General features: G+C 41.1%; 1 long non-coding RNA gene across 1 annotated transcript; it reads right to left on the reverse strand.

The window, feature by feature from the left end:
• Window positions 1-16495: 16495 nt before the first annotated feature.
• LOC108971726 lies at window positions 16496-17374 on the reverse strand. Its single transcript, XR_001993576.1, has 2 exons — window positions 17056-17374; window positions 16496-16995 (listed from the first exon to the last, which is right to left on the reverse strand). It is a non-coding gene; the product is annotated as an uncharacterized LOC108971726 (long non-coding RNA).
• Window positions 17375-17763: the final 389 nt, after the last annotated feature.

The following is a 17763-nucleotide window of genomic DNA, read 5'->3' on the forward strand; positions in this document are numbered from 1 at the left end:
CTCCGCATTAGACGCACACACGCCTACATAAGCACAGATGTGATAAGTCGTGTTTATACCAACAACAGTGGAGCTTACCGTGAGCCGTTTCATATTTCATGCCCCAGCAAAATGCGGTTATGCTTTCAAGTGCTTGGCGCCTAACACAAACTTCCGCCCGACTTCGGCGCAACAAATGTTATAATAATGCGTTTACATGTAATATTCAAATTAGTTTCTGCATGTCATTGCATTTTTTTTTTTTTTTTTTTTTTCCTGAGCGCTGGACTTACTAAAAAACCTCATTTGTAGCGAATTACTTTGCAGTGCATCGAAATGTGTAAATTAACAGTGATAACAGTTATTATTACGAAATGTGGTCGAAATTAGCCAGTGCGAGTGCGCGGCTTGTAGTTTCGCCGTCGACCGCGACAGCCCTTTTTGCTAGTGCTGGTCACACGCATGCAACTACGGCGCAATGGGATTTGAGGCTGCCAACCGAAGCATGCCCCGAAATGCGGCCACAGCAAACAAAACATTTCGCATGCGGTTTGTTGACAGCAGACATGTTAAACCACATACAAAATGCAACATAAACACCATCGTCAGCACACACGCACACACGCACAAGTGCGCATAGGCATAAGCGATTGGGTAGTCAATGCATTTATAGTGATGGCAATATTGCAACTGCGAGGCCCATATAATTCGCGCGGAGTGCGGCGTGCGGAATGCGTGGCAATGTGTGGACATTAGTCAAACCGCGCACAAAACCAATATCAACAACGAAATTACTTTCAAATGACAATTAAATTTCGCTCGAAGCGGCAAGCCGGCGTCGGGTGTGCAACGTCAAGGCTGATAGCATTTGGAATTTGCGCAGCATTATTTCGTGGGCCGGCTCGGAGGTTGGTAATTTCTGTCCTTGCAGGGCATATGTAATCGCTTGAAACCCCACGTGAAGCCTAGCAATGTGATTGTGTTACTAGGGCACAAACATAATATGGAATAGACGCTTGATGAGGCTTGAATAGAATATGTTGATTTATTGTTTCGTGGTAACTTTTATAAATTGCTTAAATAAAAACAACAAGTTGAAACCTGGCTATATAGGAGGGTGCTAGTAATTCATACAACGTTATTACATTGGGAGTAAAAAACTCTACGATAGAGGTTAGGTGATCCGTTGGATTCCATTCGATCTCTCAAATAAACGGTAGTTCATGACTGCTATACAACAGAACAAAAATCCACGACTGTGTAGAAGCTACGGACAGATTTTGATGTTCTAGATATATGCTACAAATAATAATACTAATTTATCTGCAATGAAAAATCAAAGGAGAGTCTCGTGAACTAATCAACCGAAGATAGGGATAAATTTTAAGCACAACTAAGAGCCCACAATCATCCGCCTCTATGAAATGAGATAACCGGCTGATTTTTATTGCCCTGACAGTGCACAATTGACCTGCAACAGCTTGATTGGCACTGATAATATGGTAGTCGAAAAAGTCTTTTCGTATTTCTAATCAAACTTTAAGTTATTTTTTTTTTTATATATTTATACTATCGGCCGATAGCCCATGATGCTAGTGCTGCGTATTTTCTTAGTTTGTATAATAATTGTATAAATATTTATACTAATAAATAAAAAAAAAACAATTATGCACCATTTTGTTTGACCACTTTTTGCCATTCTTTCGGTAGAGACACTATTCCCTCAGTGTAAATCGAAATTTCGAAATTTCCAGAACGGAAGCGAACTAATCATTGTTGTGCTACATGAACTTATACAGCACCGTCTCCGTATGCTTCACGAATTTCATTACTGGCATTCTTTCCTTTTTTATAAAAAAAAATTCAAAATATAGCAAATTTCTTCATTATTTTCACTTCTTTTTTAACAACTGTAACTTTTTTCCAACTTCTCTGAATTTAATTTCTTGGTTAAATGAAGTTTAAAATTTCACCTTTCCAACGCTATATGGTACCATATGACACTATGTGATTGGTAATACTGGATAAATACGAAAGGACTTTTTCGACTAGCCAATATTAACTCTTTCAGACGCAGAGGGAGGTGACTTGCATGCAAGTAGTGGTGCCATTAATTAGTCATAAATAAACCAAAAGCATTGAAAACGAATTTTGCGGGTTTTAGTATTTTACAAAGCTTTAACCGATCATTTAGAACATTATTTTTATGAATAATATTCCAACTTTTTACTTTAGCGCATTCGCTTGCACTTATACGTCCTCACCATGAAGTGATTAAATATTTTGTCATTCATGGCACAACGCGGGGTCTGATAAAATGCTGCAAATGAGAATTGCAACCAAAACGATGTGCTCACGTGCCCTGCATCCACTTGTTGTTCAACTGAAACGCAAATTACTTATTATTAATATTTTCGTTGTTTAAGGCAAAATGTTGATTCTGATACAGACCTATAATCAGCTAATGCTCATATATGCATATATAACGGGGGAAAAAGAACGGTTTGGCTTATTATATTTCATCAAAAATGAAGCAGATGAGAACATAACCGCCAATGACCACCGTTATCGCGCCTTGATAACCTGTTACTTGATGCCTGAAATTCAATCTCGTATACACTTCGGTGAACAAACAATTTCACGTTTTGGACGTGTCGATTAGCCACTTATTAGTTACGTTATATGTTATGTAAAGTCTAAAGTCTTTGCTGACGATACCGCTTCGATTTAAGTCTTGGAGCAAAACATTACACTTGTCATTCGGCAATTGCCAGTCAAAATGCTCGAACGAGTCTTCCAAAATTGAACTCAACGGAGCAGTAGCAATTATTATATTATTAACAGATCGAATTTTAAATACTTCCTTTGGAGATCCTATTCTTTAGCAACATTTATTTTGATTCTTTCTACACCTAGAAGTTTATCTGGGACGTAGCCGCGGCCAACATTTGAAAGATATAATCTTCAAAAACTATATGCCAAAGAATGTTATCTTGAATGATAATAAGCATCCTCAGTTAAAATTGAAGCTTCCGTATTTTTTCTTGAAAAAGTTAAGAGCACCGAAATGAATCACCTTATATATATGTGTGCGCATAGACGGCCGTTTTCTCTTTAATGCAACTATTAAAATGTCCTCAACTAATTGTAACATCTAGCGCCTGCCAAAACTATGCCATCTTCAATAACTTGAGTTTTGAATTTCCCACTTTTTTGCGCTCACTTTTGGCAAACGAAATGCTTGTCATATGCCGTTGTTCGACACGACCGCCAAAGCATACACTCATAAAAGCGGTGAAGCGCCGCAGAGACATCTTGCATGGGTGGCACAGCTGACGTTTCGCGAGGCGCGGCGAAGGAGTTGGCTTACAAGGGCGCTGCCAGTGAAAAAGACACTTTCACAAATACACACACGCACACACAGTTGCAATAATAGAGCAGATTGTTGTTGTGTTAATGCTGTTTCTTGAACGCCTGCAAAGACAAAACAAAGAAGAGCATGTTAAAGAGGCGAGGAAATCTCCGCAAAATTCAGCCGACTGCAGGCGCCGAAGATGAGGCGGAGCAGTGCCGGCTCGCAGCACAAATCAGCGCCGGTGAATTGGTTTTCTGTGTTTTCACAAATCGATTTGGCTGCCTTCCAAGAAAACAGATGGCAATTCCGCTTAGCAAGCTGGCTTGCTGTTACATTTGCTTCGCTTGCCTGAGCCACTTTGATTTGCGCAGCGCAGCCGACGAGACTGTCGTGCACAGCCAATATTTCTTGACGCTCATACCGATGCAAATGCATGTATGTGGATATGAAGGAATTTATAATACTTTGCAAGCTTCAGTTGCCAATAGGCGTCCGAAGAAATTTTGGCATCCGAGATATTTTTGATGTCCTTCCGCTGTTGCCATGCACATAAGTATTCTCAAGATGAGCACGAACACTGATGCTTTCATACCTAGGATGCGTGTGTGTGCTTAGCTTGGTGTCGGTGATACATTTCACTAACCACAATTGTCTTGCTGGCTTATTGTTGTGTCGCTTACAGGTGTTGGAATCATCGTTGCTACTAAATGCCAACGTTCATTGTTTTTGCCTTTTCAAACGGAAGGTCTTGGTTTTGGCAGCAGACGCTTGAGTGAGCATTGGCGCCCGGTGACTCATCTTTTTGACAGTCAAAACTGCTCAAGGCAGCCGGTGCACTTATCTAGACCCCTTCGCACCGCATTTATTTCAATAAAAGGAATTTCAATTAAAGTTATGCAACAATGCGCAGCTCGCCTTTATTGTTCAATTAGACGTTGTTCTGGTATTAAGCATAATTTGCAGCAATAAAATAAATTCTCGATGCTTAATGAAATTGAATTTATTCCAAGTGCTAATAAAATAGTAATAAATGCGTAAAAGTGTTAAAATGAACCGGCCTCCGCATTTGCATACATATTTACCATCCACTTCATAGACGCGCGCAAATTATGGCAGGTGGCTAGAGGACACCGCAAAAAATGCGGACGGTTGTAGTTAAAAATTTCGAGTCCCGATTGCCATGCTGATGCTTAAGACGTACGGGTTTGCCCGGAAAGTAATAGGACTTAGACCCCATCTGTCACCTTAATATTCTTACCTTTCATCGGCCTTTTCAGGCAAGGAAACAAAAAAGTCCGGGGGTCCACGTCTTGGCTGTTGGTTAGGTAGCTATTCACATGAAAGGCGGTATGAGCCGAGGCGTTGTCATGGTGCAACTTCCAATCGGCTGCGATGTCTTGTCGGACCCGATTGACTTGTCGTTTGAGTCTCTTGAGGACTTCCACTAGCATGAAATAGGTAAGAATGCTTGATCATATCAAACGTCTTTGTCGCCGATTTATAGAACTATACAGAATTTAACCGCGTACTTCCGCTCTAACGAACCGTGCAATTTCGACTTGCACCACTAACAGAAACGCATCGCGCGAAGATGTTTCTCCTGCCTCGAGGTGCTCGGACACAACTGACCAGCCGCTCGTTCGTCTTCACAACTGATCTTTCATTGCTTCGCAGTAATGAACTGTACTATCGCAATGCCGAATTGCTTGATCCGGTCAAAATGTGCGAGGATGGAGTCTTGTGTAGAAATTCTTTCTTCTCAAGGAAGCACCATCCTTCAGAACAACCCTGCTTTTGTTCAAGGAGAAACCGATCGCATTGAAGACTCCGTTTTTGCGCAGTGTACTTTTATTTAAATACTTTCTATGCCCAAAGCAATTGCCACCACAATCAAATTCAATTCAAATCCACTTAGTTGACACTTTACTTACATTTCGCTTGGCGCCTTGAACAGCCCGGATGTATGTATGTGGGCAGGAGGGGCGACGCAGACGCCGCAAGTAAACAGCGACGGCAAGAAGATTTACATTTCAATTTCAATTACACGATGAAGTGCGCTCACACACCGATAGACATTCATCTAAACACGCATACATACACACACATACACTTGTTAGTGGAGGTTTATGGATTAGCTAATGTGTGAGGGTGTGCGTGCATTTGTAGCGGCTGCAGCAGGTCATTGTTTTGATTGCGTGACAAAAGGACATTCATTAAATGTTTACTGCCTAGACTCAGCCGCAGCCACAACAACAACAACAACAACAGCAACAATACACATTTATACGCTGCAGCCAGTTCGAAATGGTAGACTACACTCTTGTGGCATGCGTGTGTAGGTGTATGTGCGCGCTCCATTGGCCACACGAGGAAAGGTTGCGACGACTTTTAATGGAGCTCTTCTGCCTTTTGGTTTTCTTTGTGAACCTTTCAAGAAAATTAAGGGTCTCCACACTCAATACGGTTGGGCAGATGGCAGGTCCACTAAAGAAGGCCACTTCGCAAGTATGTAGACTGTTGGCGTATTGAAAAGTTGCACACATAAGTTAAACAGCTCGTTCCTGCCATTGAATATTTCGAATAAGTACGAATATGCTTCAGTGGCGTCCTGCAAGACAAATGCTAAAACGGCAATCGGCGAACATTGCAGTCATAATCAGTCGAGCTTTTAAGCGCTGCCTGAGGTAATATTTAGCAATTTATTATGTTGTAAGCATCTAGCGCCAATGAGTGTGCGCATGTGTCTGCCAGAATGCACTTAAAATCCTTTCGCCTGACTGTGAATTCCGAAGCACACACCCTATGAGGCTCAACACAAATAGACTCACGGCGACAGCAGTCGTCCAATCGAGTATCTTGTGGGTACGAGTAAGATCGTGTAACGAAACAAGCGTGAGCTGTGAGAAAGCCAACAAGCCAGCCAGCAGCTAGCTAGCAGTTCGGCTGTTCAGTCGGCTATTAATTCACTCAGTCAGCCAAATCAATTAGAAGCACATCAATCTTAATACGTCCAGTGGAAGCGTTCATTTATTTATGCTAACATTTTGTTTCATCCTTCACGACGGCGCAACGCCAGCAGCTTCACAACGCCCTTCGACCAGTATCTGCTCGTATCTGAAGCAGAAGCCCGGCATCGGTGGTACTTTGCTCGTACATCTTCTGAAATTTATGCTTTCGTATGTTTGTTTGCGTGTATGGGTGCGTTGCTGTGTAGGCGTATGTATGAGCGTTTGTTTGTGATAAATCTGGTTTGTGTAAATATTCCGAGCTGACAGCTATTTTTAGGGATCTATCCATGCTTTGAGGTCTTGCAGTTGGCAGGAAGCAGCGGCTGCCAACGGAAATGGCTAAGACTTTTATGTGACTCCGTTTTTCCTTCAATGAGTAAGAGGCGTGTGCTTCCGTGTGCGTCCGTGTGTGTGAGCGACAGAAATGGCGTGTAAATATTTTATGACTCGTCGTGGTTGCGATTCACATTCCCCGGCCAGCACCGACAACACACACACACACACAGTCCATGGCGCATAAGCACTTCGCCGGCGGTTTAGCTGACATGCCAGCAAATTGTGTCAAGTATTTGAAATGTTTTTTCGCAACTTGCTTTTACTATTTACCATTTGATGTTGCGCTTCGTGTAAATGCAATTAAAGAAATGGAATATAAAAAGCAACAAAGTGTAAGAAAATATTTTTAATTAATTTCATGATGACGTTGCTGATGGCGGCGGCGGCGGCGAGAGAAACTGGCACGAATAAATTGAAAACGACAAGAGGACACCTTTCTTATAAGTACCGCTGCGCTCAAGCGCATTATATATTTATTCAATCGGAACGTTGCACGTAACACATCGCATTCCACTTGCATGAAATCAAAGTTAAGAGTCGCTTATGAGCATGTGTTGGCGCATGAACTCGCAAATCACTGCAATGCTCAAAATTCGTCGAAAAGCACAGCTTATAGTACCATTAAAGAGAGAGAAGGAGAGTTGAAGGTCGCGGGAAGGCGGTTCTGAAAATAAGTTCCAGTATACTTAATGAAATATTTACCCTTGGATACATAAATGTATGCGGTTTTATGGATCTTCAGTTGCCATAATTACTTTTAGGCAACCCCAACCTATGTATGTCGTACTAGCGCCTATCTATCGGCATGACCCAAAATATACCGCGATCAGTAGGGAAACAAGGAAAGTTTTTAACGAATTCCTGTGAAAATGGCAAGCTAAGATGATACCTAGTCTTAGTAGCACTATGATTTCTCCTATTATACAAAAATTCCTAAATTCATTTACAGTAGCTCGAGTTTTCTAATTCATTCAATGTTTTTCATCGAACTTGTTCCTTATAACGCGTCATCCAAGCAGAGGTACTTTTTTCAGCCGATCCAGCAGATTTTCTTGACAGATCCAGCACGAAGTGAAGAGAATATAGCTGCCGTAGCTGAGAGTTTGCACGAAGATCGTAGAGAGTCGATTCCGCGCCGTTCGCAGCTTGACTGACGTTTGGAACGACTGTTGGAAATTTTTCATTCGATAGGGCTAGGTTGCCTTACCTCTTTAGCTCGTCTTCAAACGGATGCTTTTCGGCTACCCAGGGGATACTTGTTCTAGAACCGAAAGTCGTGAGCTGGCAATCAAAGAACATTCCCCACTTGCGTGAAATTCATCCATCCGTTCAGCGATGAGGCCCATGTTTGGCTCAATGGGTAAGAGCAACTGCCAGTTTATACAAAAAACAAAAAAAAACGGTTTGGTGGGGTTTGTGGTTCGGTGGAATCATCGATCCACATTTCTTCAAAAAATATGCCGGTGAGAACGTAACCGTCGATAGCGACCATTATCGCGTCATCATAACCGACCATTTGATGTCTGAAATTGAAGCTCGCGAACACGGCGATATTTATCTTCAACAAGACGGCACCTCTTTCCCACATCGCATTCATCCATTGATTAATTGAGGGAACACTTCGGTGAGCAAATAATTTCAGGTTTTGGTCTGGTCCTACCAAGATCGTATGCAATCACACCTTTAGATCTTTCCTGTGGGATATGTGAAGTTTAAAGTTCATGCGGACAATACTGCTTCGATTCAGATCTTGGATAAAAACAGGCGTGTCAGTCGCCATATAACAGTCGAAATGCTGGAACGAGTTATCAAAAATTACTCTCAGTTGATCGACCAACTGAGACGTAGACGAGGTCAATATTTGAAAGAGATAATTTTCAAAAAATAAATGCCAAGGAATGTTCTTTCAAATGATAACAAGCATTCGCCCTTAAATTCTGCGTTTTTCCTTAAAAAAAAAATGGTAGGAAACCTCGAAATGGACCACCCTTGATAATGCTTTAGTTTAAGCGCAACTGTTTTATATAGAACTTTAAAAAACTGCATTTTCCACATTTCGTACTTTTTTCACAAGCTTTTCGACAATAACCCCCCACATGCTCTCTGGCAATACCTGTGTGTTGCGCAGCGAAGAACGTGATACTTTTCACATTAGCATAAGTATTTTTCCGCCAAATTAGCAAAAATGCGAGCGATGTTGTTCGGATTGCTTGGTGTACGAGTATGTTGAAAATCTCCAATCAACCGAAACTCACACACATTCCAATGTAGAACATACTTATAGTATTACGTAATAGACTCCAGCGAGCTGAGGCTTGTCGTCTGGTCGGTCAATTTCCATAGGCGACCCTTTTTATGGGAGCGTACAATAAATCGCTCTCGCCCAAATCCAGTCAACCGGGCAACAATGCCAATTTGAAGGGGCATTCTACGGAATGCCACCAAAGCTGCCAGTTTGAGATTATTTGTCCTCTTGACTGCAGTCATTTATTGCCGTTTCTCGGCAACGCTAAGGAACTATATATTACTCCATGTATATGCGAGCATATGTATGTGTAGTTGTGCGCAGCATAAACACACCGCCCGTATTGACACAACCATTGCCACGACTCCTCGGAGCCACTAGCATGTAGTGGCATGGTATTTATTATTTGCCATGAAATTTTTGAACATTTCTCATGACACAGGGGAATCCGTGAGCCGAGTGAAAGATGTCCATAGCCATCGCTGAGGAAACGTCAGCTTTCATTTGCATGGCTGATTAGCTGTGTTGCCTGCATCGGCTGTTCGGTAGTTGCTGATTTCGCAAATTGAGGCATCAACAATAAGTGCAAGCGGCTGAAACGGTTAGGGACGAGATTTCCCTACATTTGGCCATTCATATGTGCCATGTAGAAAGAAGTTATGCATGGCTTCTGTAGTCCAACCATCGAGCTAGAAGCTATTTAAAACTAGTATCAAGGAAATTTGATACCACTTCATGTGTAACATAGATCTTGTTCAGGTCCCCTATGCTTTCTTTATAAGAATTCTGTAACGTTCTATCACTCTGAAGCTCTTTTAAAAAAATTGGCTTACATTTATTCCGACTAGTCCAAATTTAATCAGTTATTTTTTTGCTTTAAGCGGAGAATTGTTCTAACTAGTTAGTAGTTAGCAATAGTAGCAGCGTAGACAGTCAATCAAGTCAATATTTACGGTGTTTGGATTTGCATTTTATCAATAACTATACGATGGTCTACTACATATTTTATGGCTTTGTAGATTACATAGATACATATTAGAATCTTCGAAAGATACCGTCATATTTCAGACGGCATGCACGATTCATCCTACTCGAGAATTTGCTGCCAGTGTTAGCGTATGCGGAACTTGCAAAGTAGGACGCCTACGTACTAAATCGTTAGGTTCCGTCTGTTATTGCTCTTTATTCTCCTTCAGGCATTTTTTCGCAAGCATAAACTTTAGCGGGTTGGATCTAGACCTAAAGATTTACATATTCCCCGATAAGCTTCCGCCTCTCGCTCTTTCTCTGCCACACTTTTCTTCTAAGCTCTATTAGGACTGTCACGCTCCATTCTCTAAAAAAAAAGGTCCACAGCTTTCGAGGTCGTGTCATGTGCGGTACATTATTTTCAGCGATTACCCTCTTTCCGAAAAGTTTCTCTAGTCCCCTCTTTCATCTTTATAACGTGGGCACAGAAAGAAAAGTTCTATATTTGGGTAAACACTCTCTGAAGTAGCCATGAACAGTCAGAAACTTCGTTTAGTAATAGTCCTGGCTTCTCTCTACCCACGCTTGCACATCCATCTACCTTTTGTTGTTTCGTTCCATCATTTCAACCACTTATTAAGGCTAGTTTCCTCTCTTGTTTAGTAAGTCATCTGCCAGTACCTTTTGTTTTGTCATAAATTCTTTTGACGTCCATAAGGTCTGGTGGCATGATGCCTGAAATAATTGCAGCAGATTCGTGGGACACAGTCCGAAAAGCGCAAGCTATCCTGATTGAGCTTAACCAAACAACTACTTGACACGTTTTTGCATATGTTTTGAGCTGCAATACTGTTCCGCATATACTTGCGGCGTACATTAGTACTGATTAGCTGGCTAACTTTTGCCAGAAGAGCGCATCTACTTTGAATAGGTCCGCCAATGCTATGTTCAATCTGGGTCCCATAATTTAGTCTGCCGTCAATAATCACACCCAAGTATTTCAACGAATGTTACGTTGCGATATTGTATCCATCAATGTTGAGCATCACCGCATCTGGCTTACTTACCTACTCGTTATTAGTATCGATCCTTTTTTTGACCTACTAACTGGAGTTTGGTTTTTGTAAACCGAAAAACATACTTTTTTATCGTCTTATGATTGCATAGATGCTTCTTCTTCTTGATTGGCGTAGACACCGCTTACGCGATTATAGCCGAGTTAACAACAGCGCGCCAGTCGTTTCTTCTTTTCGCTACGTGGCGCCAATTAGATATTCCAAGTGAAGCCAGGTCCTTCTCCACTTGGTCCTTCCAACGGAATGGAGGTCTTCCTCTTCCTCTGCTTCCCCCGGCGGGTACTGCGTCGAATACTTTCAGAGCTGGAGCGTCTTCCTCCATCCGGACAACATGACCTAGCCAGCGTAGCCGCTGTCTTTTAATTCGCTGAACTATGTCAATGTCGTCGTATATCTCGTACAGCTCATCGTTCCATAGATGCTTAATCTGGTTTATTTATTTTGCCACTACCGTTACTGCTATATCGTCAGCGTACTCCATTATCTGTATTTAATTGAGTAGAGGGAGGTGTGACGCCCTAGTACTGAACCTGTCACAATATACTCGTACAAGTGCTTGTATTGTTTACATTATTCTTCTGTGTCACCTAGCATTAACCTATCCGAGAGCTAGCTCGATGCGATCCTCAGCAGGGCGTTCCAGGACTTCTATGACATCTAGCCAATGGGCAAAGTTAAAGAAATTTTTAACCTAACTACCGCCAATACCATATAACCACCTGGTTCCTTCAATCGCCCAGTGCATAGCGGTGCGTTTATAGCTCCAGATAATTGTATATGCCGCCTTTGCAGCAATTGCGTAGGACCATTTTTAATAATGGAGCGCATGTAGGCTATTGTCCTCTATGACCTTTAATCTTTGTCATGACGATTTTGTATGCTTCTCCCCACGGGTTTTCTTCAACCTTGCTGCAAAGATCTTAAAAGCAACAGACCTTGCCCTTCTTTATTGCATTTTTGAAAGCAAATCTTTCAAAGCGGTCGTTTAGCATTGTGAGTTTGCCGTTTGTCGTCCCCTTTGACACTGGCGCCTCGCTTTGTCATTCGCTTCTTAGTATTTTAATAGTCTCATTCCACTAATTTCCATTCCACGGGTTTCCTTTATGTGCCTTTCTTTTTCTTATACATAGTGGCATCGCAGGCTTTGCTTACATGTTTAACCAGGTATTCAGCCTTCTATCCTGTATCTGTTGTTCTGGTTTGAACCTTTTTCAGTATCATAGGACTTCATGTGATAAAATTTTACAATAAATTTCCACAAAATCAAAAAATTAGTAAAAATATATCGCTAATATATTGTTGGGCAATGATAGATGCTCGGCTACAAATTGTATATACAATAAATATTTAATCTTAATAGATATATATTATATATACATATATGTATATAAGTATATACCTAACCGTCGGTTTTTTTACATTGTCAAAGAGGTTTGTTAAATCTCTTAACATAAAGAGTAACCTTTTATGCTAATAGATTACATTAGAAACTAACTTTCTTTAAATCCTGTTCAGGGTATAAACATCGGATATTAAGTTGGCCACCAAGTTTATAAAGCTCAGAAGAGCTTTGCAGCGTCGGAACCCGTCTAAAATATGCATATAAATGATCAGGGATTGTGATATAACTGATCAGGGAGCATGTTAGTCTGTCTGTTTCGTAAAAATTCTTAACTCGTGTTTTTGGCGCAGAGTGAACCTCCGTTTTCATGGACTTCGAATGAGATTGCAAACCATATCTTCCTTGAAATATTCGATCTAAAAAATGTTGAACTATTGTAGTAGAAAGATTAGTAATTTCTGTGAAGACGCAACAAACGACAACTATTGAATGAAACTTGAAACTAATTCAGAGGGTTTCCGAAAACTGGCTCGTTTTCACAGCAACACAATTTTAAATGTATCGATATGTGGCAGCAGACTTTCAGCCGCTTTTACTCGATTCCATTTCTATAGTAATTAAGCTTTACAAGTTAATTCGTATATGTATATGTGTCGGGAAGTCCTATCCTTTTACCACCAAACATATTAAAGATTCGTCGATAAATTTCAATCTGGGCGAGTGTGGCTCCTTAATTACGGCCAAATGGCAAAATCACAAAGATTAAGCGAAAACAATAAGATGAGCAAACTTTTTGATCAAATTGATTTCGTGTTCCACTTATTTCATTATGTTGTTAGAAACAAAAACCACGCACGTCCACATATTTCTAAGCGCGCGCAAAGTCTGTGCGTACGTCCACGCGCGTCTTTGGCTCTTCGATGCCGGCTTAATTCTTAGTGGATAAACAGTTGAAGTGATAAAGTTGCCGCATTCGTGCAGAGTACACAGCAGCTACAACAACAACATGAACGACCTCAATTCCGAGCGACGGTAATACATCAATGTGTTTGTATGCATTTGGCAGTTTGACTGACTTCTTCAGCCGTGGCAGTCGGCGAGGCGCTGTAGTTGCTGTTGCTCGCTGTGTAATCAGGTAAGAACGCTGAAAGTTGTTGGCTTATTGAAATAAGTTTGCTGACTTAGTGAAGGCCACTGCAGACAGACAAACAGTTGGAGAGAAAAGCGCCCACCTCCACAGTCACTCACACTTTCAATTCGTTCCGCCAGCGAAGCCAAAGCAGTTACACTTTCGCTGCCAGCTTCCACGTGTACGGGTTTGTTGCACACACACACATTCACTCCGGGGCATATGTATGTAGGTACGTCAATAAACATGTAAGCACACACATACATTGCGGGATGGGTGAATTGATGCTGGCGGAAGCCTTGCGCCAAGCTGCTAATACCTTGTGGACTGCTGCCTTCCGCCCCGGCCTTCACTAAAACTTATTCGATATTAATCGGAAAAGTTTGCAAACCTTCATTGAATCATTGCGCTTAAGCGCAGGTATTCACAGCTCCATTCGAGCATTATGTGGCAACGTGGCTACTCCCTGTCGCCGCCGGCCCCCATGCGGCCTGGAGGCGTGTGAGTAAGAACAAAAGTAATTTTGTGGCATTCCGCCGGCTCATCAACTCTTTGGGAATTTCACCGTCAACTCGAGTGATTGATGAAATTCATTCCCGGGCGTCGCTTGTTGTTGTCGTTGTTTGTGTTGCTGGTGCGCGGCCTGTTGTCATTGATTGTGTTGTGACGCGTTGAAATGTGTTTGGAAATTACGTTGGCTCAGCTCCCTTGGAACGCACGAACGCCTTCGCTTCGCGTGTATGAGGAAGCGTATGGTAGTTTGTGTGTGCATTCGTGGCGTAGCGAATCGAACACACACCAGCCGCAGCACGACGCGCATTTCAACTCCCCGCAATTTGATTAAATTCATTTGGATGGAGAGCAATTTCAATCGTTTGCTGCAATTCCAGGGATTACAATTTAAATCTTATGTCAACGCTGACTTTTCGAATTTAATTGAAATACTTGTTCGTGTTAATGCGACCCAAAGCCAGTTAATGATTGCTGATTAATTGCTGGGAAGCATTAAAAGTCCTTGTTCATAATTTATTTTATCTACATGTATATATGTACATGTGTATATAATACTATATATAACTGCTTGTATAAACTTTCGGAAATTAAAAGATAAATTACCTCATCAGATATTTATACCCCCAGTGCAAATATGAAAACTTAGAATATTTCATTAGAACGATTATCGATTATGCATTTATTGAGAGGGTTCAGAGCATAAACTTCTGCCACAGACCCTGGCTTACGGCAAGCGTCTGCCAAGAAGAATAAGCAAACAAGAATTGTTGCAATTGGCCTTGGAAAGAGTTTGACTCTTCATCAAAGTACACTAAGTTCTTAACTATCCCTATAAATCTTCAGAGTATATATATCTGAAAAACTATTCTGAACCTATCTTCACTATTATACTAAAACTTGATCTAGGTTAGGTTAGATTACGTGGCTGCTCATATGGTACGTCGTTGATCGCACGTCGACTGGTAAATCTAGTCCTTTGTGAGCCATTCAAAATTAAAACTCTAGTGTTAGGACTTATAAATCGCCAAAACTCTGAACAGCTTTGTAGCCAATACAAAATTGCATAGGCGTTTCATTTTTATTCTCGCCAGTTCGGTGGCATATTGAAGGTATGCGCTCCCAAGTGCTTAAGTCTTGACCTCCCAAAGTCAAGAAAGAAGTGTTGAGATGTTTCCACCTCTTCCAAATAGCTTCTGCAATCGGCGTCTGGTAAGATTCCCAGCCTTACTGCGTGGACATCAATAGTTCAACGGCCCGATAAAGCCCCCACAATTAGAGAAGCTAGTCTTACTGATAGCAAAGGGATCAATAGATCTCTTGCTATCGATCTTGGGCCAAAAGAATTTTGCGACAGCGCATGTGCCGATTATGGTGGCATGGTCTTGCTATCTAGTAATCTAGTAGTAGAACACAAGATGATACGGGAAACCCGATTCGTTGTTATCACAAACACACTCGATACTATTGATAGCGAGGTTAGACCAACCTTGAACGCATTTTAAATGAGTAAGACTCCATGAAAATTGGAGTCTAAGGAATGGTCTAACAAACGATGCACATGGTCACCTGTACATATGTACATATATGGTACATACAAATATATAAGGGCGAATGTTTTCCACATCTATTGGCGCTGAGGCATCACTGTCTTTCATCGAAATTAAATCAGAATACTTGTTACTTCGTTAGTTGAATGTTCAAATCAACGTTAGAATAATATTTGCAGAAACTCACTTAGCAGCACACACATAGTTTTGCTGGTAAATATGAATGCTCGTGTGTATGTGAGCAATGTATTGGCATAAATATAGACTACACATAATAACGGGATGATAAAATCAATGCCGCTGCTGCGGTTTGTTGTTGGGTGCTGCCACCGCAGGCAGACCGACATGCAACCGACACACTCGCATACTAAATATTCTACAAAAGCTTATTTCAGCAAAGCACAACACAACCACTGACATATGTAAGTAAGTATGTGTAGTCTAGTATTAAATGTACCGATAAATAAGTAGCATTCGTCGAATCCAAAATGTTTGACAGCGAAGTGGCGTTTTGTGGCGGCAGAGAGACAGCTTCTAAATGAATATCATTTGCTTATCATTACAAAAGTGACAGCTAATTTGGCAGTTAGGCGGTGTATTTTGTATATGGATTTATGTATGTATGTACCTGCTTAGCGAATATTTAATAAATGTTCAATGAGGCAACTTATTCACCTATGCATGCACATTGAAAGTATGTGACGCGTGGAAGCACTTCACAAGCAAAAGTGTGACTCTGGAAGCCTTTTCAAGAAGCCCTGACTAACCTCAGCTACAACGGTTAAAACAGACCGTTGTCGAGTTTAAAGTTGTGAGCGTCCGCTTCTACTATAGCGCAGTTTAAAGCCAATTCTTTAAAGTGTTTTAACGAATGCTGCAGAATTCAAGCTTTTTTTGAACCTAAAAATTTCGTCAAAGCATTAATACGCGGAATTCATACATTTTATTTTCCTTTCTTTTTTCTTTCGATTATTTTCAAGTTTTTCTCTTTATGTGTTTCATATTTTTTAATTTTTTTTTTTTTTCATTTTGTCTTATGAGTGAGTTATTTCGTGTATAAGAACAAGCACGTGTGCCAAAATACACACTGGAGACATTTTGGCCGCATTCGCAATAATATTGACGAGGATTTGCATCGCCGCACCATCGAAAAACCTGTCATACGTATGCTACGTGCGTACTCCTTGCAATGCCTTTCTACTCCGCCGCCACCGCTGCTGGGGCCGCCGCGCCCGCTGTAGTGGCGCACAACACTAGACCGACTGCCAAACCGATAGTTGCCAACAATGCCGCCTTCCCCAAACTTTGGTCGTCCGTAGGATCTTTCTTCTGCGGGCACATCCTCCTCTTTGTTTCTTCCTCCCCCATCTTAGCGGGTCTTTATTTGCGCACCACTGACGAATGTGGTGTCTGGGGTGCCACAAAAAGTTATTGCTGAATGGCACAATTTCACACAAAATATTGATAAATATCCACAATTTCGTCTTGCTAACCAACTAAAGGAGGAGCAAACAGTAGGAAACACATTGAAATTCTTTTCAGATGTAATGCCTCACCTTTTATATGCTTCACGTAGATGTTCGAATAATGGCTTGATATTTCCCCGTAGTGCTGTATCTATACGTGCCACTCATCAGTAACGTCTACTATGCTATTCTCCGGATTCCTCCCATGCGTGCCTTGTTTGTTTTATAGCTTTTATATAATATTTTTACTTTTAATTATAAATTTACTTCAACAATTTCGTGGTTTGCTTTTAGAATTTTAAATGCCGTGTTTTCGAAGTTTCTATTTTATATTGTTGATATTCTGTTGACTGTAAACACCAGGAATCGAACGAAAAGTTAACTGTGTAGTAATAACTCAAACTTGTGTGTGTAAACGCAGCTGAGTCGGAAGGGAGACTATTTTGAAGCGACAGAAATTAGTTTTCAAAGGCTGAAAATAACAGAAAAAAGTAAATAAAAAAGTAATAAGTAATAAACAAATAACTTGTATTAAAACCTGAACTGGCTCTTAGGTTAGGTTAGTCCAGCTATTTAGTAGTAGAACAGAAGACGATACGGGAGCACCGATTCGCTCCCATTCTACCGATAGCGGTTCTAGGGTGACTTTCTTGCTAGCCCATCAGCTTTGCAGTATTTTGCGAATCCGCTGTGGCCTCGCACCCATACCAGTCTTATCACAAAGACATTCGATGCTATTGATAGCGAGGTTAGGCAATCTTCGATCAACATGATGAACACACTGTAAATGAGTTCAAG

The sequence above is a fragment of the Bactrocera latifrons genome, unplaced genomic scaffold (genome assembly GCF_001853355.1).
Source record: "Bactrocera latifrons isolate USDA-ARS-PBARC rearing strain unplaced genomic scaffold, ASM185335v1 scaffold_357, whole genome shotgun sequence".
Taxonomy (NCBI): domain Eukaryota; kingdom Metazoa; phylum Arthropoda; class Insecta; order Diptera; family Tephritidae; genus Bactrocera; species Bactrocera latifrons.